This window comes from Zingiber officinale, chromosome 2A, assembly GCF_018446385.1.
Source record: "Zingiber officinale cultivar Zhangliang chromosome 2A, Zo_v1.1, whole genome shotgun sequence".
NCBI lineage: Eukaryota > Viridiplantae > Streptophyta > Magnoliopsida > Zingiberales > Zingiberaceae > Zingiber > Zingiber officinale.
The window spans coordinates 46,140,576-46,164,635 of NC_055988.1; positions in this window are offsets into that span (position 1 = coordinate 46,140,576).

Below are 24,060 nucleotides of genomic sequence, written 5' to 3' on the forward strand. Positions count from 1 at the left end.
GTGCATTTAGCTAAGTGGAACTGACCGAAGCTACCCTTTATGGATCCTAACCAGTTAGACCAAGATTTTGTACTAAGTTCAATGGGTAGGACTATTTGGAAAACCTCGAAGGCATGGGTACTTTAATGATGTCCTTGTGACTCACCATAGCCCAAAAGTTTAACCAAAGAACGCCTGCTTGTTGAACCCAAAACTAAACATAAATCTAACACAAAGTTAAACAAAACCCTTAAATTGAAACTAATTCATCTCACAAAATTATAGGATTCCCTGATTGAAAATTTAGATCAGGTGAGATGACTAAGTAATTAAAATTAATTCAAAACTAAATTCGTAATCAAAATTTTCCAAATTAATTAACTTAAAATTATTTTTCAAAATTAACCAACTTAAAATTATTTTTCAAAATTAATTAACTTAAAATTATTTTTTTCAAATTTAATTAACTTAAAATTTAATTAAAAAATTAATTAACTTAAAATTACTTTTCAAAATTAATTAACTTAAATTATTTTTTCAAAATTAATCGACTTAAAATAAATATTCAAAATAAATTAACCTAAAGTTAAACCTTTGTTTCAACGAATACAAACTCAAACTTAATCACTTCACTTTCTTTTCATCAAATAGAGTCCAATTCAAACAATTTATGTGTAGAAACATAAAGAATTGGATCAGTGGATGTTAGATAGTGGATGCTCCAGACACATGACTGGAGATAAACTAAAGTTCACAAAACTCAAACTAAAGAATTTAGGGTATGTTGCATTCGGCAACGACGACAAACTTAAGGTAATCGGAAGTGGTAACATCGAACTTAGTTCCGATTTTATTATTCGAAAAGTTCTATTAGTTGAAAACTTCAATTTTAATCTTATAAGTATAAGCCAATTGTGTGATAGTGGATACTTGGTTACCTTTGACAAATCTAGTTGTTTAGTTAAAAATATTGAAAACCCTGAAATCACACTTAAGGGGCTTAGGAAAAATAATATGTACTCAATTGATCTACCCACTTCCTCAATAAAGTGCTTTCTAACACAAGAAGAGGAAACTGAGTTGTGGCACAGAAGATTGGGTCACACTCACACCAGACTCATTTCAAAAATGAGTCAAAATGGCCTAGTCAAAGGTTTGCCCAAATTAAAATTTATTGAAAACTCAATCTGTAATGCTTGTCAACAAGGAAAACAAACCAAGTCAACCCACAAATCAACTAATCTAGAAAGAACTAACTCTTTACTTGAGCTCCTTCACCTTGACCTATTTGATTCACATGGAGCCAAGTCACTAAGCAAGAACCAGTATTGCTTAGTTATAATTGATGACTACTCTAGGTTCACCTGGGTAAAATTTATAAAAACAAAAGATGAAACTTTTGAAGAGTTTAGTAATTTTTGCAAGTTAACAGAAAATGAAAAAGATACTAAAATTAAAAGAATAAGAAGTGATCATGGAGGGGAATTTAAAAATCATAGGTTTACCCAATTCTGTAAAATCAATGGATACCAACATGAATTTTCATGTCCTAGAACCCCCCCAACAAAATGGTCTAGTGGAACGTAAAAATAGAACCCTACAAGAAGCCGCTAGAACCATGCTAAATGAGTATAACTTAAATTATCAATTTTGGGCCGAAGCCATAAATACAGCAAATTATATTTAAAATAGAATTATAATTAACAAACTTCACAATAAAACTCCTTATGAAATGTATTATAATAAAATTCCCAACCTAAACTATTTAAAAGTTTTTGGATGTAAAGTTCATATTTTAAATACTAAAGATTACTTAGGAAAATTTACACCCAAATCAGACCAAGGAATCTTTTTAGGGTACTTAACAACTAGTAGGGCCTATAGAGTCTATAACCAAAATACCCTAAAAGTTGAAGAAACAACTAATATAATATTTGATGAAGAAAATAATCTACCTAACTTAAATGAAAATGTTGACATTAATCCAAGAATTATAGAAGACGATGAAATTCATCCCAACACTAATAAACCAGAGGAACCAATTTCTGACCCAAACATAAGACCAACGAGAGCAAGTACCTCTCACCCACCTGACCAAATTTTGGGTGATCCAAACCTAGGAGTAAGAACTAGATCCTCTTATAGAAACTTTAGTCAGATTGCCCTTATTTCTAAAATTAAACCTAAGACTATAGAAGAGGCCCTACCTGATCCAGACTGGATCATTGCTATGTAAGAAGAGTTAGCCCAATTTGATAGAAACCAAGTCTGGCAACTTGTACCTAAACCCTTAGATAAGTCAATAATAGATACCAAATGGGTATCTAGAAACAAGTTAGATGATCAGGGTGAAATAATTAGAAATAAAGCTAGACTATTAGCTAGAGGATTTAGTCAAGTTGAAGGTTTAGACTATGACGAAACCTATGCACCAGTAGCTAGACTCGAATCCATTAGAATGTTATTAGCCTATGCAACACATAAAGGATTTAGGTTATACCAAATGGATGTAAAATCCACGTTCCTAAATGGGTTCATTAAGGAAGAGGTCTATGTAAACCAACCCCCAGGATTTGAGGACTTAGACTACCCTAATCATGTATTTAAATTGAATAAGGCCTTATATGGACTTAAACAAGCTCCTAGAGCTTGGTATGAACGGTTATCCAATTACTTAACATCCAAAGGCTTTAACCAAGGTCACATAGATCCGACCCTATTTGTAAAAACTATAGAAAAAGACATCTTCATAGCCCAAATCTATGTTGATGATATAATTTTTGGCTCAACTAACTCTAAACTTCTAAAAGAATTCATTAAGTTAATGGAAAATGAATTTGAAATGAGTATGGTTGGAGAGCTAAATTTGTTCTTAGGTCTACAAATTAAACAAACGAAAGATGGAATCTATATTTACCAAACTAAATATGCTAAAGAACTAATTAAAAAATTTGGCATGGAAAATTCAAAAATCATAAATGCCCTAATGGCCACTAACATCAACATTGACTCTAACCCAGAAAGAAAACCAGTAGACCCAAAATACTATAGAAGTATAATAGGAAGCCTACTCAATGTAACTGCAAGTCGACCAGATATAATATTTGCAGTTGGTATGTGCGCAAGATACCAATCTTGTGCAAAAGAATCACATCTAACATATGTTAAAAGAATACTTAGGTATATTAAGGGCACCCTAAATATAGGACTTTGGTACCCTAGAATCAGCACCTTTGACCTTTTTGGCTATTCTGACTCAGACTATGTCGGGTGCAAATTAGACAGAAAAAGTACAAGTGGTAGCTGCCAAATCCTAGGTCAGTGCCTAGTAAGTTGGTCAAGAAGAAAGCAACATTGTGTTGCTCTATCCACCACTGAAGTTGAATACATAGCCCTAGGAGAGTGTGCCACTCAACTTTTGTGGATGATGCATACCTTAAAATACTATCAATTAGAATACAAATATACAAAAATATTAATTGATAATATAAGCTCAATTAATCTAACAAAAAATCCAATTCACCACTCTAGCACTAAACACATAGAGGTAAAGCACCACTTTGTAAGGGATCACGTAGCTAAAGGTGAACTTGCACTCAACTATGTTGAGTCCAAATCAAACCTAGCTGATATTTTCACAAAATCCTTACCTGAATTTGAGTTCAGTGCACTTAGAAGACAAATAGGAATGTGCTGCGTAGAATAGATGTTAATTTTCAAACTCATCATCCTGTTCTTTTCAAAAATTCTAGGAAAAATAATGATTTTAAAATCCCATTTTCTTAAAATTTTCAAAAGTTGGACTTAGTTTAGGCTCTACCCTAGAAATCATGTTCCCCTAGATTTAAGATAGAGCATCTCACAAATACCTAAGTATACCTTGCTTGTGTTTCAAATACATAGAACGGCGTGAGATGCATAGGGTACAGCCTGGACACCAGTATGCTTATATCTGTGCATCATTATGAGTCTGGGCGTTAAATACTTTATTAACAACAATCAGTTTAAGTCATCCAGCCTTAGTCAAATCTAACTGGACCAAAAGACTTAACTTGACTAACCGAGTGAAAGTTGCTGCCCTCTAGGAAATCAGCAAGTTGCTAAAGGTTAGATAGTTGGTGAAGGAAATGGAGATTTTAAAATTGAGCATGCTTGTACTTTAGGGCTTTGATACCTGATCAAAACAATTTGAATAAGTTAACAACTATTTAACTTGACTCATGCTTGGACTTAAGGACCAACTAAATTTGAATAAATAACCTAAATTAAATATCTAGTTACTCACTCTTCGTCCTAAAAATTCACTTAACAAGTTCTTACTCCTATTTTTTAAAAATTAAATTTTTTTTAGTTAAGCTAAGTACCTTTTTAAACTGAAGCTACATTTTCAAAATTCAATGTTTGCAAAAGGCTTAGCTAAGTGGTTCATATAGCAACTTTCTAACTTTCTCAAACTTAGCCAACCTTGAAATCTAACTTTATAAATTTTTGATAAAATATTTTTCTAAGTTACCTCTAAGATTCATTCTTTACTTAGCTAAAAGTATTAAAAAGCATATCCTTGCAATATTTAACTCATTGCTTTCAAAATATTTCTGCTATTTAAAAAGAGACTTCAAATTTTTTTTGGCTCCAAAAATTCTTTAAAATCTAGCTAAGTTTTTCTTCTAACAGATTTTCAAAGAACAATATTTAACAGATTTTTTTTGCTCCAAATTTTTTTAGCTAAGTATTTTTCAAAAAACAAAGAAGTCAACCATATATTAGCCTTTTAAACTTACCATTTAAGTCCTTTATCTCACTTAGCTAACAGTTTTTACAGTAAAATTTAATTATAAGCTAAGTGTTACACAAACATCTTTCAAAGCCTAATCTGTTTTCTAAAAAACTTAAAACTTGCTTTCAACTGGCTTATTTTTTGATAAATAGCAAAGGGGGAGAGTAGGAAATTCAAAAGTAAAAGTCTGATTCAAAAAGAAAGCCCTGTATTAAGGAGGAGTTTCACAAAGTTTACGTGTTAGCTTAAGTTATACTTGTATTTGAATTTATATACTTAAGCTTGCTCACTTAAACCTTTTAAATATATTTATGCATTTGTTTTACCTAACTTTGAATTTGGGTTGCCATAATCAAAAAGAGGGAGATTGTTGGTGCGGGGAAGCATCCGACGATCGAACCTAAGTTTTGATAATGACAAAGGATTCAAAGTTAAAGTTATGTTGTGATCTAACAAGTCTGTTTAAGTGTTTAAGGAAAAGTCCTAGCTGTGGTTAGGCAAGTGAAAACCCTAGGGGGTGGTAACCCTAAGTCATAGGGGGTGGTAACCCTATGCGGAAAGTCTTGGTGGGTCGAGTGCTTTAGGTAAAAGTCCTAGGGAGGGTAACCCTAGGTGAAAAGTCCTGGTGTCGCGAACCAGGTGAAAGACTGGACCAGCCGGGAAGCGGAAATCCAGCAGAAAGTCTGGAAGCATCGAGCACCGAGCAAAAGTCCAGTCGATCTGGAGGATCGCACTAGTAACAGGTAAATCTCCTGAGTAGAGTAGGTGAGGACGCGTTCCCCGTAGAGGGAACAGTAGGCGTCGGGTCAACCTAGGGTTTTCGGTCGGAAATCTGAAGTCAGACCCGGACAGTCTGGAGACTGTTATCATTTTCTATTATCATATCTATATTGTTTTGTGCTAACTTTGTTTTGCAAGGTTTGTGTTTGTGACTAACACTTTTTGCAGGACCAAAGGAGCATAACTTAGCCTCGGATGAACAGTGTCCAAGGCGCCTCCATGGAGCTTAGAGGCACCTCGGATGCAAAGCTGAGCTGGCCACGAAGCAAGCTTGGAGGCGCCTTGAAGGAAGCTCAAGGCACCTTGGACTGGTGGATGAAGGCGCCTTGAAGGGATAAGTCACGACCAGTTCAGGCTTGATGCACGCGGGCGACTCGGCCCTCTTGGAAGGGCCTTGGATGGATTTCAAGGCGCCTTGAGCACTGTATAAAAGCAGCACTCGACCAACAACTCAATATAACTTCCTCTAAGCAGCCTTTCTTTAACGTGCTATCAACGAGACGACCTAGAAGTGCTGCGAATACTTCCCGACAACCCGGAGCTCCAAATATGATATTTCCTAAGTGTTGTTGGTATTTTTAATTACTGTTTTAAATTGTATTTTGCTTGTAATAATTTCGTGCTTATAGTTATTGCCCACGGAAAGCGATCAAGGATCGCGGGCCTTCAAGTAGGAGTCGCTACAGGCTCCGAACGAAGTAAATCCCTTGTGTTTGTGTGTTTTTTTTTATTCCGCTGTGTTTATTTACTCGACTGCTTTTACGATTTCGAAACAAATAAAATAGCAGCGAGCGCTATTCACCCCCCCCCCCTCTAGCACTTTTCGATCCAACAATTCCTCTCTTTCCCTTTGCAATTTTCAGCCAAGAACCCTAGGGTTCCACATTTTCAAATTCTTCAAGGGGAGAATCTAAGAAGAGGATTCTCCCAAGGAAGTGGTACACGTGGGAAGGTCTATTCGGAGGGTGAGGAAAACAAGAGAGGTCATTCTCCCTAACCCTTACGGTGTAAGAGTAAGGAAATAGGGAAAGGAGGTAAGTACTTCTCACCTACGGTATAAGTTGCTTCGTCGATGCATGTTGTAGTATGTATCTATGTAAGTTAAATGAAGATTCATGCCATGATATGTTTATGTATGTTAAAGGAAATAGATGTTATGATTGTAAGATGGCCTCTAAAGTTTAGGGATTAAGAGCACGTTTAGAGTATTTGATTTGCTTCCCATTAAGTTTGGGACTAAGAAGCATAATCAAGTGCCCCAATGTGCTTCCCTATAAGTGTGAGGGATTAAGTGCACACAAGGTGTTTGTTGAAATGACAAGTTAGTGCAAGTATAAGAAAGAAGTATTAAAAAGAAAGTATTTTACTTTAAGATGGCATGTACTGGACACAAGTCCATGGGTCGGCTCCTAGATCACCCCTAGGTCCCTAGATCGCCTAGTAGTACCTTAATTGGTTCGGGATTAGCTACCTCGGATCTTATTAAGGATGAGCGCAAAGTGGTACAATGTCGGGCCCAAAGCAAGTTCATTATTATTTTCACTAGTATGTAATATGAAGTTATTCCCAAGTTCATTGTTTATTTAAGTGAAAGCATTCTTAAGTTTGGGAATTAGAGACTATAAGGTGTAATTTTGATGAACTCTATTGTATGACATGGTTTTATGTTGACATCTCATGATAATCCTATTTAAAACTGTTGATGATTGCATGATGAGTCTATTTGAAAATACATGCCATGTACATATTTCCAAATTACGGGTTTTAGCATGAGTAATTATTGAGTGCATGTTTTATGTTCCTTCAAGCAGTTTTGCAAAGCATGTTTTCCCTATTTAATGCTTTGTTTTGTGAGTAGATGGTACTTACTAAGCGTTTACTTATAGATTACTTTTCCTTATACTGCAAATAAAGGTAAAGGAAAGCTCAGATAAGGAGGGGCAGCAGGAGCAATGTTTGCTGGTGTGTGTGACAGAACAGTGGGAAGTGATCTTGGAACTTGCTAGTGCATGAATATGTTAAATTTTGGTACTGATGGACCTATTGTCTTATTTCGCTTAGTATAAAAATGCTATTACGAGATGTGTATGGAAAATTGACAGCTTGTTGGTAATTAGCATGTCAAAGACTCTTCCTAAAGAAATGGGAGAGAACGGTAAGCCAAGAGGGAGTACAAAGGGGAGAACCAACCTCCTTTGTAGTGCTGGGTGTGACCCCAGCACGGTCCGTGACACGGCCGTGTGGATTCACACGGCCATCACATCCCCCCTCTCGGCCTGGGTTCCATGGTCGTGTGGATTCACACGGCCATCACCAGCTCCTTCTCAACCAGGGTGACACGGCCATGTAGTTTCACATGGCCGTGCACCTCTTCCTGTCGGCCGTAGTGACACGGTCGTGTGGCTTCACACGACCGTGCATCACTTTTGCTCTCGGTCAACGTGACACGGCCATGTGAAGAACACTGCCGTGCACCTCTTCTTCTCGGGTTAGATGCACGGTCGTGTGGTTTCACACGGTCGTGCACCCCTTTGTCACAGCCGAGGTGACACGACCGTGTGAGCCACACGGCCATGACCCTCTTTTTCATTGCCCAGGTGACACGACCGTGTGGAAGCCACACGGTCGTGCCCTGCTCCAGCAGGGTAGACCTTACACGGTCGTGTGGTACACACGGCCATGCCCAAACTTGGGTCTAGAAAGGCCACACGGTCGGTCATCAACACACAGTCATAGCATGCCCCTTCACGGGTAGGGCCAAAGGGCTGGTTAGGGTTACACGGTCCAGACCCATTCGCAACTATAGAGTACCTCTCAGCTCTATTTCACTCCAAACCATGGTTTAACAGTCGAAACAAGTTCAGACTAGATTTCTAAATCGAGCGATGTGCAAATAACAATGTACTTAGAAGGTATGAAAAGAGTAACTTCCGTGCCCTAAGTTATGGTTTCAGAAAGGTGGTCATTGTAGTTTGGTATCAGAGTGGTTCCATCCTTCCGTCACACACACAACAAGCATTGATCCTGCAGCTCCCAAGTAAGAAAGTATCTGCTCACAACTTTTATGCAATTTATTTTGTTATGATTAGTAAGAAATGCTTGCTAAGATTCAGCATGCTTATAGATGAAAGTAGTGATTATAACAAGTAGGAATGAGGAGTGGTTGACATATGTTTTCACTGGTTTTAACTTATGATATGTAGAATGGCTAGAGGGCGACCAGCTAGACAGCCGAGGGTTAATGAACCTCAACCAGGGGAAAATGAGTCTGCACCACAACCCAACCTTTTAGAAGTCGTAGCTCAACTTCAGAGACAAGTGGCTGAGCGGCAGCAAGTTATTGCCACCCTAACTGCTAACCAGCAAGCTCTCTCTGTAGTTCCACCAGAAGTCAATATGGAAACACCTACTATAGCTGAAGTACCATCCGTTACACCTGTAACCCCTGCAAAGGTGGTGAGGCAAGAAGCATACCTCATCCGAAGGCAGGAACTGAAACCAGAGAATTTCTCTGGCACCAATGAACCATGGGATACTCAGGCATGGTTCAAAACCCTAGAGAGCATAATGGAGCTACTTGACTAGACGGAGGTAGAAAAGATTAAGTGTGCCTCCTTCTGCTTCACTGGGGATGTAAGAATGTGGTGGGAATGGGTCAAGGAAAAATGTAAAGTAGACCAAATGACCTGGTCTGACTTCGAGACTGAGTTCTTCGAAGAGTTCTTCCATATGCGAGTCACGAACAAACATTACAATGAGTTCATGGAATTCCGACAAGGAAGTTTATCAGTAGATGAAGTTGTGAAGAAATTCAATAGGTTGGCTCGCCTATGTCCTGAGCTGGTTAGCACAGAAAGAGAAAGGGTAAGACTAATGCTCAAGATGCTAAGGCCAGGATAGCTTTGAATGTAGCTTGCCAAATTAATAGACCGTGGACTACAGAAGAGCTGATTAGTAGTGCCCTGATCACAGAGCATTATCTGAAAAGTATCAAGCAGTAGAAGCCAGTATTGATGGAGAACAAAGGTCAAGGGAGTTCTGGTCCTCAGAAACCCTAGAGTCATGGGTCAACTTGGAAAGGGGCCTCCAAGAGGAAGTAGTGGAGTAATAAGAAGGGAGGATCCGTAAACAAGCAACCTAAGTATGCCACATGTTCCACCTACAGAAAGATGCATCCTGGAATTTGTCGCAAGGGCACGAGTGGTTGTTATACATGTGGTCAAGAGGGGCATATGGCCAAGAATTCCCCGACCAAGATCAACCTTCCTCCTACACAACCTGTCCAATATGGAGGCAAGCAGGCACAACTACACCAGATGCAGGTCGCATTGGAGGGTCCCCATATTAGCCAAGGTAGATTGGAAGCCCCACTAAGTTTTGCGAATGCTCGAGTTTTCTCCCTTACCTGAGAGGAGGTAGCAAACGCCTCTACCATTGTCACAGGTTAGATATACATTTTTAATTAATGTACAACTGTGCTATTTGATACTGGGGCAACTCATTCGTTTATTTCCATAGTATTTGCTGAAAGAATAGGTATACCCCCGGAGGTCCTAAGCGGGCAATTCTTGATGAAACTACCCTCAGGAGAGATAATGACATCTACATACTGGTTGCGAGCTGTGCCAGTCAAAATTTCAGACAGAGAACTGTACAACGATCTGATCTTGCTGAACATGTCTGATTATGATGTTATTTTTGGGATGGACTTCCTGAGCAAGTATGGTGCTTCCATCGAGTGTCGTAAGCGAAGGGTTCTATTCCAACCTGAGGCAGAGTCTAAGTTTGAGTTCATCGGAGATTCAAAGAAGAGAACTAAGAAATTTTTATCGGCCCTAGAAGCTCAGAAGATGTTAGCTGATGGATGTGCTGGGTTTCTAGCTCATGTGGTTAATACCCAGCAAGAAAGAAATCAAGATCTAGAGGAAGTTAGAGTCGTGTGTGACTACCCAGAAGTGTTTCCCGTGGAGTTGTCAGGTTTAGCGCCGGATAGGGAAATTGAATTTGAGATTGAACACATCCCTGGTAGCCATCCAATCTCAAAAGCACCCTACCGTATGGCTCCAGCAGAATTGAAAGAACTTCAGGGATAGTTACAGGAGCTACTCGACAAGGGCTTCATTCTCCCTAGTCACTAACCATGGGAAGCTTCGGTGTTGTTCATAAAGAAGAAAGACGGATCCATACGTATATGTGTGGACTACCGAGCGTTAAACAAAGTAACAATCAAGAACAGGTATCCCTTGCCGAGGATTGATGATCTTTTTGATCAGTTAAAGGGAGCCATAGTCTTTTCCAAGATAGATTTGCGGTCCTGATATCATCAAGTGAAAGTGAGGGGAGATGATGTACCGAAGACGGTATTTCGAACAAGGTATGAACACTACGAGTTGGTAGTCATGCCTTTTGGAGTGACGAATGCTCCAACTATGTTTATGGACCTGATGAACAGAGTGTTCAAAGTGTATTCTGATATGTTTGTGATTATCTTCATAGACGATATTCTTATATACTCCAGGACACAGGAAGAACATGCTGAACATCTGAAGACAGTGTTACAGATTCTTCAGCAAAGACAGTTGTACGTGAAGTTTGCCAAGTGCGAGTTTTGGCTCGATCAAGTGTCCTTCCTAGGTCACATTATTTCAAGGATGGGGTCATGGTAGACCCGACAAAAATAGAGGTTGTGAGTAACTGGAATATACCCAGGAATGTCAGTGAAATCAGAAGTTTCCTTGGATTAGCAGGCTATTATAAGAAATTTGTTGAGAACTTCTCGAGGATTGACTCTCCATTGACAGCACTAAAAAATAGAAAATTTTAGTGGACAGAGGATTGTGAGAAAAGTTTCATTGAACTAAAAAGGAGACTGACCATTGCTCCAATCCTGACTCTTCCAAAAAATGGTGAGAGCTTCGATATGTATAGTGATGCGTTTAAATTCGGACTCGGAGTTGTACTGATGTAGAATGGCAGAGTCATTGCCTATGCCTCGAGACAACTCAAAGATTATGAGAAGAACTATCCCACTCATGACCTCGAGTTAGCCGCAGTAGTCTTCGCTCTCAAAGTCTGGAGGCACTACTTATACGAAACTCAGTGCAAGATTTACACAGATCACCAGAGTTTGAAGTATTTCTTCACTCAGAAAGACCTAAACATGAGACAACAGAGATGGCTTGAGTTAGTTAATGACTATGATTGTGAAATCCTCTATCATCCAGGAAAGGCAAAAAAGGTAGTAGATGCTCTAAGTAGAAAATCTTGTGCAACTTTATTGTCCTTATCTGCCATGCCCCAACCCCTACGGAAGGAAGTAGTAAATTTCGAGCTAGAAATTATTACAGGGCAGCTCATTACTTTGACACTAGTGTCAACCTTGCTTGACGATATACATAAAGGGCAGGATAAAGATCCTAATATTCAGAAGATCAAGAAGGGGATACAAGAAGGAGAAAATGGGGAGTTTCGAATATCAGATCGTGGGATGCTATATTATGGAAATCGTCTTTGTGTCCCTAATCAAGAAGAACTATGAAAGAAAATTCTAGATGAAGCCCATAGAACACCCTATGCGATGCATCCTGGTTCTACCACAATGTACCAAGATTTAAAGGAATGCTTCTGGTGGTCTGGAATGAAAAGAGATGCTGCTAGATACATCAATACCTGTCTGACGTGTCAACTGGTTAAAGTAGAATATCATAGACCAGGCGGAGTTCTACAGCCTATCTATATCCCAGAGTGGAAGTGCGAGGATATATCTATGGATTTTATAGTAGGATTACCTAGAACTACGAACGATTATGATGCTATCTGGGTAATAGTAGATAGATTGACCAAGTCTGCTCATTTCCTAGCAATCAGAACATCCTACTCTTTTGAGCAGTTAGCACAATTGTATGTGAAAGAGGTTATCAGATTGCATGGAGTTCCCAAAATCATAATTTTTGATAGAGACCGTCACTTTACTTCACACTTCTGGGAGTGTGTTCAGAGAGCTCTTGGTACTAAGCTATGGTTTAGCACTACATTTCATCCTCAAACTGATGGGCAAATAGAACGAGTGAACCAAGTTTTAGAGGATATGCTATGGGCTTGTGCCTTAGATTTCAAAGGCAGCTGGTGTTGATACCTATGCTTAGCAGAATTCACATACAATAATAGCTATCAATCTACTATCAGAATGGCACCCTACGAGGATCTATATGGGAGGAGATGTAGATCTCCAATCTGTTGGTATGAAGGTGGTGAAAAGAAAGAAATGGGACTCCAAACAGACCTTATCGAGGACACCACCAGGGCCATTCAGAACATTCGCCAGAGAATAGAAACTGCTCAGAGCCGGCAGAAGAGCTATATGGATGTGCGACGAAGACCGCTAGAATTTGAGGTCAGGGATTCAGTATTCCTTAAAGTAGCTCCTATGAAAGAAGTGATGTGGTTTGGGAAGAAAGGAAAGTTGAGTCCATGATATGTGGGGTCATACTTGATCACCAAAAGAGTTGGCAATGTAGCTTATGAGTTGGAACTGCCTCAGGAAATGCCAGCTGCTCATAATGTATTTCATGTCTCAATGCTGAAGAAGCATGTTTCCGATGTAAACCAAGTGATTGAACCACAGATGGTACAAGTTCAAGAGGATCTCAGTTATGAAACTCGACCTACTCAGATAATAGATCATGAAGTTAAGAAACTGAGTAACAAAGAAATACCGTTAGTAAAAGTGTTGTGGCAAAGTCAACAGTATGAAGAAGCAACATGGGAACGCGAGGATGATATGAGACAGAAGTACCCATAATTGTTCTAAGTTCGAGGATGAACTTTTTATAAGGTATGGGGAATTGTAATGCCACAAATTTCCTTTATGTCAAAAGAGCAAAAATAAATAGGAGACAATAAAATAAAAATAGATTTATAAATAGCCATGGGCTAAAATTGAACCCAAGACCTTTTATTTAAGATTAGTTGAAGTTTCCATTAGGGTGGTGGTTGTTGGTTAATCCTAGGAAAACGAACCAGTTCCACTGTACAAAATTTTTTTATACAAGTGTCGAACCTTTCCTTAAATAACCTATTGTGTGTAACACCCCAAATTTACTCAATTAGAGTCTTAAAAGTAATTTAAAAATATTTAAAAATGCTATATAAATATTCTAGGGTTTTTTAGAAATTTTTAGAGTATTTTTATGTAATTTTTGGAGGTCGTTTGGTATTTTTACTAAACGAAAGGAGTTTTGACAAAAAATGTCCAAGCCGAGGCTCGAACCGGCAACCTTTGACCCGGTCAAAACCCGTCTAACCAAGTGGGCAAGCAGTTGTTACTTGATCAAATAAAGGAAGAATTTTATTTAAGTAGTAGAAGTTAATAATAAGAAATAATAGGAAGAAAATGGATTACATCCGAGATTCGAACCCACGAGGCGGGCCTTAAGCAGAACGCAGCCAACCAACTGTTCCGCAAATATTTCGTGAAAGATTAGGCAACAAAATATATTTAAGGTATAGTATTTAATAAAAACCCTAGATATAAGAAAAGAACTTAGGAACTTACCTGAGACCTAATCCCTCTCCCGAATCCTTTCTCCTCTCATGGCGCGTCGGCGATTTTCTGCCTGAGCGAAAACAAACGGAGCACTAGCTTCATTTCTGGAGGCCGACGAGGGGCTAACTCCGGGGGTTCTTCATCAATACGAGCTCCTATTGTCGAAGGGAAGCAGTGAGCATAAGGATACAAGAGGACGTCGAGTTCTGCGGTTTCTCCGAAACCCTAAAGGTCCTCTTCGGTTGTAAGTCCAAGAACACGAAGGTAAGTAGCTTCCTCACCTGCAGTAAGAGTGGTTTTCGAATCTCCATTTCATTCTTTGCTTTCGGTAAAGTATGTGGCCTTTGAAGTTGTTGCCGTGAGCCTCAAAAGAAGATAAAGAAAGGGAAGTTGTATAGATTAGACATGTAATTTAAATCCCACCATCTTTAGGAATCGTACATCAGATTTGGTCAATTTTCGGATTGGTTTATGTTTGGGCCTTTCGGTTTTGGAGTTGTGCTAACAATGAGAATGAAGTGAGATGAGGTATAGAGCACGAATAGATTAGAAGACCACAGTATTACCTTAAGCATTGTAGTTAGATTCCTCCTATTAAGCATGATAGGGAAGAATGTTATGTGGAATTTAGTAACATAGTATGCAGAATTTGTTAAGCTTAGAGTATGCAGAATTTAGTAGTATAGTGCAGAATTTGTGTTTGCCCAGTAAGCTTAATTTGGTTGTGTAGCCTTGCAAATCTTGGTTTGAGGTTTAGATATGTTACTTTCATTCGAGTATACAGATTTTGGTTTATTTTGCAATTAACCGGACATGAACAGTCTAGTCTTAGGAGAATTCGGTCGAAAGTTGTTTACCTTGAATGTAGCATCTAGATTTTTAATAAGAAGAGCAGTGCAGATTTTTTTTTATTAAGTAGAGCAGATTTTATTAAGCATTTCAAGTGCAGATTTTCGTTAACATTCAAGTGCAGTTCGTTAAGATTATAGTGCAGTTTTGTTAGCACAGTATGCAGATTTCTATTAGCTAAATATGCAGAATTTTGAATAGCATAGTATGCAGTTTTATTGAGCATTTCAATACATTTTATTAGGTATTTTCATGCAATTCTGTTAAGCATTTCAGTGCAATGTTAATAAGCATTTTAGTGCAGTTTTGTATGAGACATCCTTTTAATAGAGGTATTAACAAGTATAAGAAAGATAAAGTATAAGAAAAAAAAAAGCTAAGGCCTTAAGTAGATCCCAAAGTCAAGACTTTAGGGATTTTGGCACACAAGGTGCTTATTAAAATGCCAAGACTTTTAAAGAAGAAGTAATTAAGATATTTTTACTTTGAAGAGACTAGTACTCGACTTTCGAGGTTGTCGTTAAACAAATCCAGGTGTCTAATTCTGAGGTCTTGGCCTTGGTAGATCGAGGTCTGCTCTTTTAGGATTGGTGGCTCACTACCCCAACCAATTAGGGAACGCGCATAAGATGGTACTATGCCTGGGCCCTAGAGAAGTTGATTATTATTTTGATGTATTATATGTATAAGCTTTTGAACAAGTAAAACAAGTTTTTATATAAGTATAAAAGTATTAAAGAATAAGTTTTAAACAAATGAGATAAAAGAATAAGTTTAGGACAAATGAATTAAGTTTCACTTTGTTTTAAAATTAGCAAGTTGAGTTTTCTTTTATGCTAGCATGTTATTTAGATTAGCTTACTATTCTTTACTATTAGAAGAGCATGAGTAGCTTTACATGTTTAGCATTTTAGCTTGTTTGATTCCTTTACTGTTAGATGAGAATGATTAGTCTTCATTAAGCATTCAGTTAGTTCATGTTATAGATATATGTACATGCATATCGATATTTTTGTGAGTTAGATAGCGCTTACTAAGCATTTTGCTTATAGATTGCATTTCCTCTTACTGCAGATACAGGAAAGGAAAAGTTTTAGCAATGGAAGGCGACGAGGAGGTGTTCGATGATGTGTGATGCTAGGACTATGGGAGAGACTTGGGATGTTATTGAGTTTTCCGCATTTTAGTGATTAAGAAACTTTTGAAGTTGTACTTTAAGATTCATGTTATTTGAGATTATTGTTGTTCTAGATTGCATGCTAAGATGTACTTAATTTAGTATGTATGTACGTTGGGTTATTTGTGATGGGACTAGTGTTTGATACTTATTTAACTACGTGAGAGTTTGTTATATGTTCCAGCCACCTGTGGCTAATGTATACTATGTTTGTATCTCAGTTTATGGTTATCGGTACAGGGGAGACTCTGTCGAAATTTTTTTGTAGAGACTCCTCGTGATTTCGATCATACCGGTTAAGCAGAGTTAGTAGTTAAGTAACGATCACCTTAGAGAGTAGTATAGTAGTGAGAAGGGTGGTCATTACAGATGGTATCAGAGCAGTTTCCATTCTCCAGCGTCACACATCAGCACCATCTTTGCCGTCTTCAAGTAAGAAAGTATTTAAGTTTTCCTTTTATGCTTTCTTTATTATTTACAGTATGGAGTAATTGCATATATGCGCTTTAGTAAGATAGAAGTTTTGTTCTCACATATTCGTATACATAAGTATGTTTAGAAAGAATATAAAAGATATCAAGCCTTCCAAGGACCACTAATGGGTACGATGGGATATGAATAATAGAGGATCGAGAAGTTAAGAGACTAAGGAACAAAGAGTACCATTAGTGAAAGTCATTTAGAACCAGAAGCACGAGGAAGTTACTTAGGAGCGTGAGGACAGTATGAGACAGAGATATCCAGAATTATTCTAAGTTTGAGGACGAACTTTTTATAAGGTAGGGAGAATTGTAATGCCCCAAATTTCCTCAATTAGAGTCTTAAAAGTAATTTAAAAATGCTATATAAATATTCTATGGGTTTTTAGAAATTTTTAGAGTATTTTTATGTAATTTTTGGAGGTCGTTTGGTATTTTTACTAAAAGAAGGGAGTTTTGACAAAAAATGTCCAAGCCGAGGCTCGAACCGACAAACTTTGACCCGGTCAAAACCCAGCTAACCAAGTGGGCAAGCAATTGTTACTTGATCAAATAAAGGAAGAATTTTATTTAAATAGTAGAAGTTAATAATAAAAAATAATAGGAAGAAAATGGGTTGCAGCCGAGATTCGAACACAAAAGCCGGGCCTTAAGCAAAACGCAGCCAACCAATTGTTCCGCTGATATTTCGTGAAAGAGTAGGCAACAAAATATATTTAAGGTATAGTATTTAATAAAAACCCTAGTTATAAGAAAAAAACTTAGGAACTTACCTGACACCTAATCTCTCTCCCGAATCCTTTCTCCTCTCGCGGCGCGTCGACGATTTTCTGCCCGAGCGAAAACAAATGGAGCCCTAGCTTCATTTCCGACGGCCAGCGAGGGGCTATCTCTGGGGGTTCTTCTTCAATACGAGCTCCTATTGTCGAAGGGAAGCAGTGAGCACGAGGATACAAGAGGACGTCGAGTTCTGCGATTTCTCCGAAACCCTAAATGTAACGACCCGCCTCCTACTGACTAGGCTGCGAGGCCGATCGTTACGTTATGCTGTGCTAAATTACTATTGCGGAAATCTAGATTGATTAAAATTTTGCTAAATTGATTACTGTAAAGTCTGAACTTAATATTCTAGGTGTACCTAGAAGTTGTACACATGCTAGGGAAGGTAATCTATGACTCCCAGATGCCCTGCTAGCTGTAATCAGGCATTTCATTCGATGCATGGATCGATTGGGCTGTCGGATCTATCCAGTGATCGATCCAGCATGATACTGGCACTGGTGAAAGACCCTGATCGGTCGGCTGACCGATCCATAAGCTACATCGCTTCTGTATGCGTCTGGATTGGTCTACCGACCGATGCAGGGACATACTGATCGGTCGGCTGACCGATCCAGTGGCTCACTGATCGGTCGGCTGACCGATCAGTGAGCTTCTGAACTCTCTGTTCGCGTCTGGATCGGTCAGCTGACCGATCCAGTGGCACATCCCAATTCTGATCGATTTGTAGATCGATCTGGGTTTCTGATTTCGAATCAGAACCCTTGATTTCAGCACTTGTTCGTGCCGAAATCTCACATTTCACTCATACTATGCATAGAATATATCCTAATAACCTAAAGCTAGCATTCTAAACTTGATATAAAACAGGGTTTACTAGTTCGTGGCATTTAACAAATTAAAAGTGCATGGAAAAAGAAATACTGAGAGTTCAATTGTTAGAATTTGCTAAATCCCCTAAGAATCTTTTATTCCAAGTTCCTGCCACACACACCATCTCTGCATTGTCCTCCAGCTTCCTTTGCTAGTCCATCTTTCCTTTACCTTTATCTGCAGTATAAGGAAAGTAGAATATGTTTGCTAAAAGCTTAGTAAGAAACCATCTACCTCACAAAAACATGCATACGATGCTGATAATGCTTTTTAAAACATGTTGTTTAAAACATGAGTTGAACATGTAAAAGCATGGCATAATCACATATAATACATGGCAATCATCTAAACATGTATATCAAAACTGAACATAGAACTATCATGCATATTCATAGTAAAGAACTGAGCTGAAGCATGATACTGAACAAAGCTAATACTGATCTGATACTAAAGCTGCACTAAATTCATATAACAATTTTATGATCTTTTGAAAGCTATATACATAGTAGATCAAAATAATAATCATGCTGTTGTTTGGGCCCGGCAACTGTACGTGCTATGCGCGCGTCCCTAACTAGACCCGGGGTTACAAGTCCCGAGTTTAGTATAGCTACTAGGTTATCTGAACCTAGGGACTGATAGTGGGAGCTCAACCCAATGGATATCTAATCCAGTACAGTGCCACTGATAAAAATAAAATACTGATTATAGCTGTATTTTGGCTGTTCTTGCTATTCCTAGGTTATCTGAACCTAGAGCTAGGTTGTCTGAACCTAGAGGCGACTGTGGGAGCCCACCCATTGGACCGTAGTCCTATATAGCTGTAATAAAGCTGAATATGCTAAATGAATGTTTCTAATGCATTCAACTAAGCTGTTAAAATGCCTAAATTGCATTTCTTTTATGAGCTGAGCATTTTATCGAACACTTGGTGTGCTCCAACCCTCTCCTCTTCTAGGGAGACCACCTCTAGGCACCCAACAACGTCTAAAACCTCAAACTGAAGAGGGAAAATGCGTCTGACCCATCTAAAGGTGCTCGACTAATCCCTAAGGCTGCGGGGAGGGTTAAATACACCCTAGATGTCGACAAAATCCGAGTATAACTAATCTAAAGGCATGCATTCAAATGGAAGCTACTTATACTGCAGGTGAGGGGTTTCTTACCTCGTACGCTAATTTCCTTACAATTCTATTCGCTAGAATTCCGGTGGAGACGACCCCTTCGACAATCTTCTCGCGTCTATGCATTCCTCTCGCGAAGAAGAGCGTCCTCGTGCCGGAGTTGTCGCCGGAAGATGACCTTGGGGCCCTAGGGAGGGAACCCTAGAGTTGGCGCTGAGAGGAAGAAGGAGAAGGGAGGGTTGCGGCGTGGCTAGGGTGAGGAAAGAAAGTTCATGGTGGAAAATAATCCCCTCACTTAATAATTTTCCTATTTATATTTAGGAATTAGTTCGCCCAATTCCAATATAAATTTAATTGATTCCCTTTCCTTTCAGCATGACCCTGCTGGGTTCAACCGGTTACTCAAGCGGTGTAAAGGTTTAACGGACCCAAGGGGTCCCGGGTTCGATTCCCGCTTAAGCTATTTTTGTTTTCTATTTATTTTTGCTACTTCTGCTGCCCTAAAAATTCCGGAGAAATATCTAAAAATTCCAGAATAATTATAGAATATTTCTAATTTAGTTTTGAGAATTTTCGGGCATTACAATCCCCCAAACCTTATAAAAAGTTCATCCTCGAACTTAGAATAATTCTGGGTACTTCTTTCTCATGCTGGCTTCTGTCTCCCATGTTGCCTCTTCTGCTGTGTGACTGTGCCAAATGACTTTGACTAATGGTACTTCCTTGTTCCGCAATTTCTTAACTGCTCGGTCTATTATCTGAATAGGCCGACTGTCATAGCTGAGGTCTTTGCGGATCTGTACCGACTGGGGCTCAATCACCTGGGTGACATCTGGGATATGCTTCTTCAGCATAGAGACATGAAATACATTGTGGACAGTTGACATTTCCTGGGGTAGCTCTAGCTCATATGCTACCTTGCCCACTCTTCTACCGATAAGGTATGGTCCCACATATCTGGGACTTAGCTCGCCCTTTTTCCCGAAACGCATTACTCCCTTCATGGGAGCTACTCTGAGGAACACTGAATCCCCAACTGAAAACTCTAAAGGTCTGCGCCGTGTATCAACATAGCTTTTCTGGCGGCTCTGAGCTGTCTCTATCCTCTGGCGGATCTGCTGTAAAGCTACTGTGGTATCTGCCACTAGATCTGTTTGAAGTTCTAGTTCCTTCTGTTCACCACTCTCATACAAGCAGATTGGAGATCTACACCTCCGCCCATAGAGAGTCTCATAAGGTGCCATACCGATAGTGGCCTGATAGCTGTTATTGTATGCAAATTCTGCTAAACTCAGATATTTGCACCAACTTCCCTTGAAATCTAGGGCACATGCTCGGAGCATATCCTCGAGTACCTGATTTACTCGCTCCGTCTGTCCATCTGTCTGAGGATGGAAAGCTGTGCTGAACTTTAACTTCGTGCCCAACGCTGACTGTACACACTCCCAGAAGTGTGATGTGAACCTATTGTCTCTGTCTGAAATAATGGTTCGTGGGGCTCCATGTAATCTAACGATCTCCTTGAGATACAACTGAGCTAGCTGTTCCATGGAGTAGGATATCCTGATAGCTAAGAAGTGGGCTGATTTAGTCAATCTGTCGACTATTACCCAGATGGTATCAAAACCATTCGTGGTTCTGGGTAATCCCACTATAAAATCCATAGAAATGTCTTCCCACTTCCATTCTGGTATCTGTATGGGCTGCAAAACTCCCCCTGGTCTCTGATGCTCTGCCTTAACCCTCTGACAGGTTAGGCAAGTGCTGACATATCGAGCGACGTATCTCTTCATCCCAGGCCACCAAAAATGTTTCTTCAAGTCCTGGTACATTTTGGTGGAGCCAGGATGCATCGCATAGGGAGTCTTGTGAGCCTCATCTAAAACCTTTTTTTTTGAGTTCCCCCTGATCTGGAACACATAGCCTGTCACCAAAATACAACACCCCGCTATCTAATATTCTGAACTCTCCACCTTCTGATTCTGCTAAGCCTTGCTTGATCCTCTGAATTTCAGGATCCTGCTCCTGAGCTGTCTGGATGTCACCAAGCAAGGTAGACTCTAGTGTCATAGTAGAGAGCTGTCCGACTATGAGCTCGAGACCGAAATCTGAGATCTCCTTCTGTAGGAGCGGTGACATGGCTGCTAGAGATAATAGGGTAGCGCTGGACTTCCTGCTGAGGGCGTCTGCTACCCTATTCGCTTTTCCTGGGTGGTAGAGAATATCTATGTCGTAGTCTTTGACCAGTTCTAGCCATCTGCGCTGTCGCATATTCAGATCCTTCTGAGTGAAGAAGTACTTCAGACTCTGATGATCTGTATACACTCTGCACTGAGCTCCATACAAGTAATGTCTCCAAATCTTAAGAGCGAACACTACTGCTGCAAGCTCAAGGTCATGAGTAGGATAGTTCTTCTCATAATCCTTAAGTTGTCTGGAGGCGTAGGCGATCACCTTGCCATTTTGCATTAGCACTGCTCCTAGTCCCAACTTAGAGGCATCACTATAAATGTCAAAGCTGTCTGTGTTCTCTGGTAGAGTCAGAATAGGTGCACTGGTCAATCTCCTTTTCAGGTCGCTGAAACTGTTCTCGCAGTCCTCTGTCCACTGAAATTTTTTGTTCTTTCTGGTAAGAGCTGTCAGTGGGGAGGCTATCCTGGAGAAGTCCTCTACGAATTTCCTGTAGTAACCTGCTAATCCCAGAAAGCTTCTGATTTCACTGACGTTCTTGGGTCTTTTCCAGTTACTCACGACTTCTATTTTGCTGGGGTCTACCATGATACCATCCTTGGAGATGACGTGACCCAGGAAGGACACCTGGTCTAACCAAAATTCGCATTTCGTGAACTTGGCATATAGCTGATTCTGTTGAAGGGTCTGTAACACTATTCTCTGGTGCTCTGCGTGTTCTTCCTGAGTCGTTGAATAGATAAGGATGTCATCAATGAATACAATGACAAACTTATCTAAGTATTCTCTGAATACTCTGTTCATAAGTTCCATGAAAGTAGTTGGAGCATTTGTCACACCGAAGGGCATGACTACGAACTCGTAATGTCCGTATCTAGTCCTGAATGCTGTCTTGGGTATGTCCCCTTCTTTAACCTTCACCTGATGATAACCTGATCTGAGGTCTATCTTAGAGAACACTGCTGCTCCCTTTAGCTGATCAAATAGGTCATCTATTCTGGGAAGAGGATACCTGTTCTTGATCGTAACTTGGTTCAGTGCCCGGTAGTCTATACACAGGCGCATGCTCCCGTCTTTCTTCTTCACAAACAATACAGGCGCTCCCCATGGTGAGTGACTAGGGCGTATGAAGCCTTTGTCAAACAGCTCCTGTAATTGCTCATGAAGTTCTTTCAGTTCTGCTGGAGCCATGCGATAAGGCACTTTGGAGATAGGATTTGTACCGGGAATGAGCTCTATCTCAAATTCGATCTCCCTGTCTGGTACTAGGCCAGGTAACTCTTCAGGGAAGACTGCTGGGTAGTCACATACGACTCGGACCTCTGCTAACTGTTGGTCCTTGTCCTGACTAGTGATGACTACGTGTGCTAAGAACCCCATACATCATGAATCCATCAACCTCTGTGCCTTCATAGCTGAGAGAAACCTCTTGGCCTTTCTCTTGGATTCCCCGATGAATTCGAACTGTGCTTCTGCTTCGGGTTGGAATACAACTTTCTGTTTACGGCACTCAATGGAAGCACCATATCTGAACAGGAAGTCCATCCCAAAGATAACATCGTAGTCAGTCATATTTAGCACTATCAGATCACTAAAGAGTTCTCTGTCTGCTATAATGACTGGCACTACTCGGAGCCAGTGCGTAGATGCCATAATTTCTCCTGAAGGTAACGTCGTAAGAAATGGCTACTGAGTACCTCTGGAGGTACTGCTAACTTCTCAGCAAATGCCCTGGATATGTATGAATGGGTTGCCCCAGTATCGAATAAGACAGTTGTATTTTGCTGTAAAATACTAATCTGACCTGTAACAACTGTCGAGGCATTTGCTGCGTCTCTCTGGTGAGTGAGTATATCCTCGCATTGGTCATAGCTGGAGGGGCTTCTAACCTGCCTTGGCTGATATGTGGACCATCTAAAGCGGCCTGCATCTGATGTAACTGAGCTGGCTGGCCTCCATACTGAATCGGCTGTGGCTGAGGAAGACTGGTCTTGTTTGGACACTGCTTGGCCATATGCCCTTCCTGTCCGCATTCAAAGCATCCTCGTGTGCCCTTACGACAAACTCAAGGGTGGAATTTCCCACAAGTTGCACACTTTGGATAACTGGGCTGCTTGCTGGCTGGTCCTCCTTTTGGGTAACTCCCTGGTTTGCGCTTGTTGCTGGAGTTCCCTTTCCAGTTAGAGCCATGGGGTTTCTGAGTGCCTGAGCCTCCTTGACCTTTAGCTTCTGAGAGGACTTGCTTCTGCTGCTTGATGCTATTCTGGTAATGCTCAGTGATTAGAGCACTGCTCACTAATTCTTCTGTGGTTTGTGGCCTATGAACGCCACCAGCCACGTTCATTGCTATTTCCGGCCTCAGCATCATGAGCATCAACCGGATTCGTTCCCTTTCTGTGCTGACTAATTCAGGGCATAGACAAGCCAACCTGTTGAATTTCTTCACGGCTTCCTCAACTGATAGGTTGCCCTGACGAAACTCAGTGAACTCGTCGTAGTGACGGTTG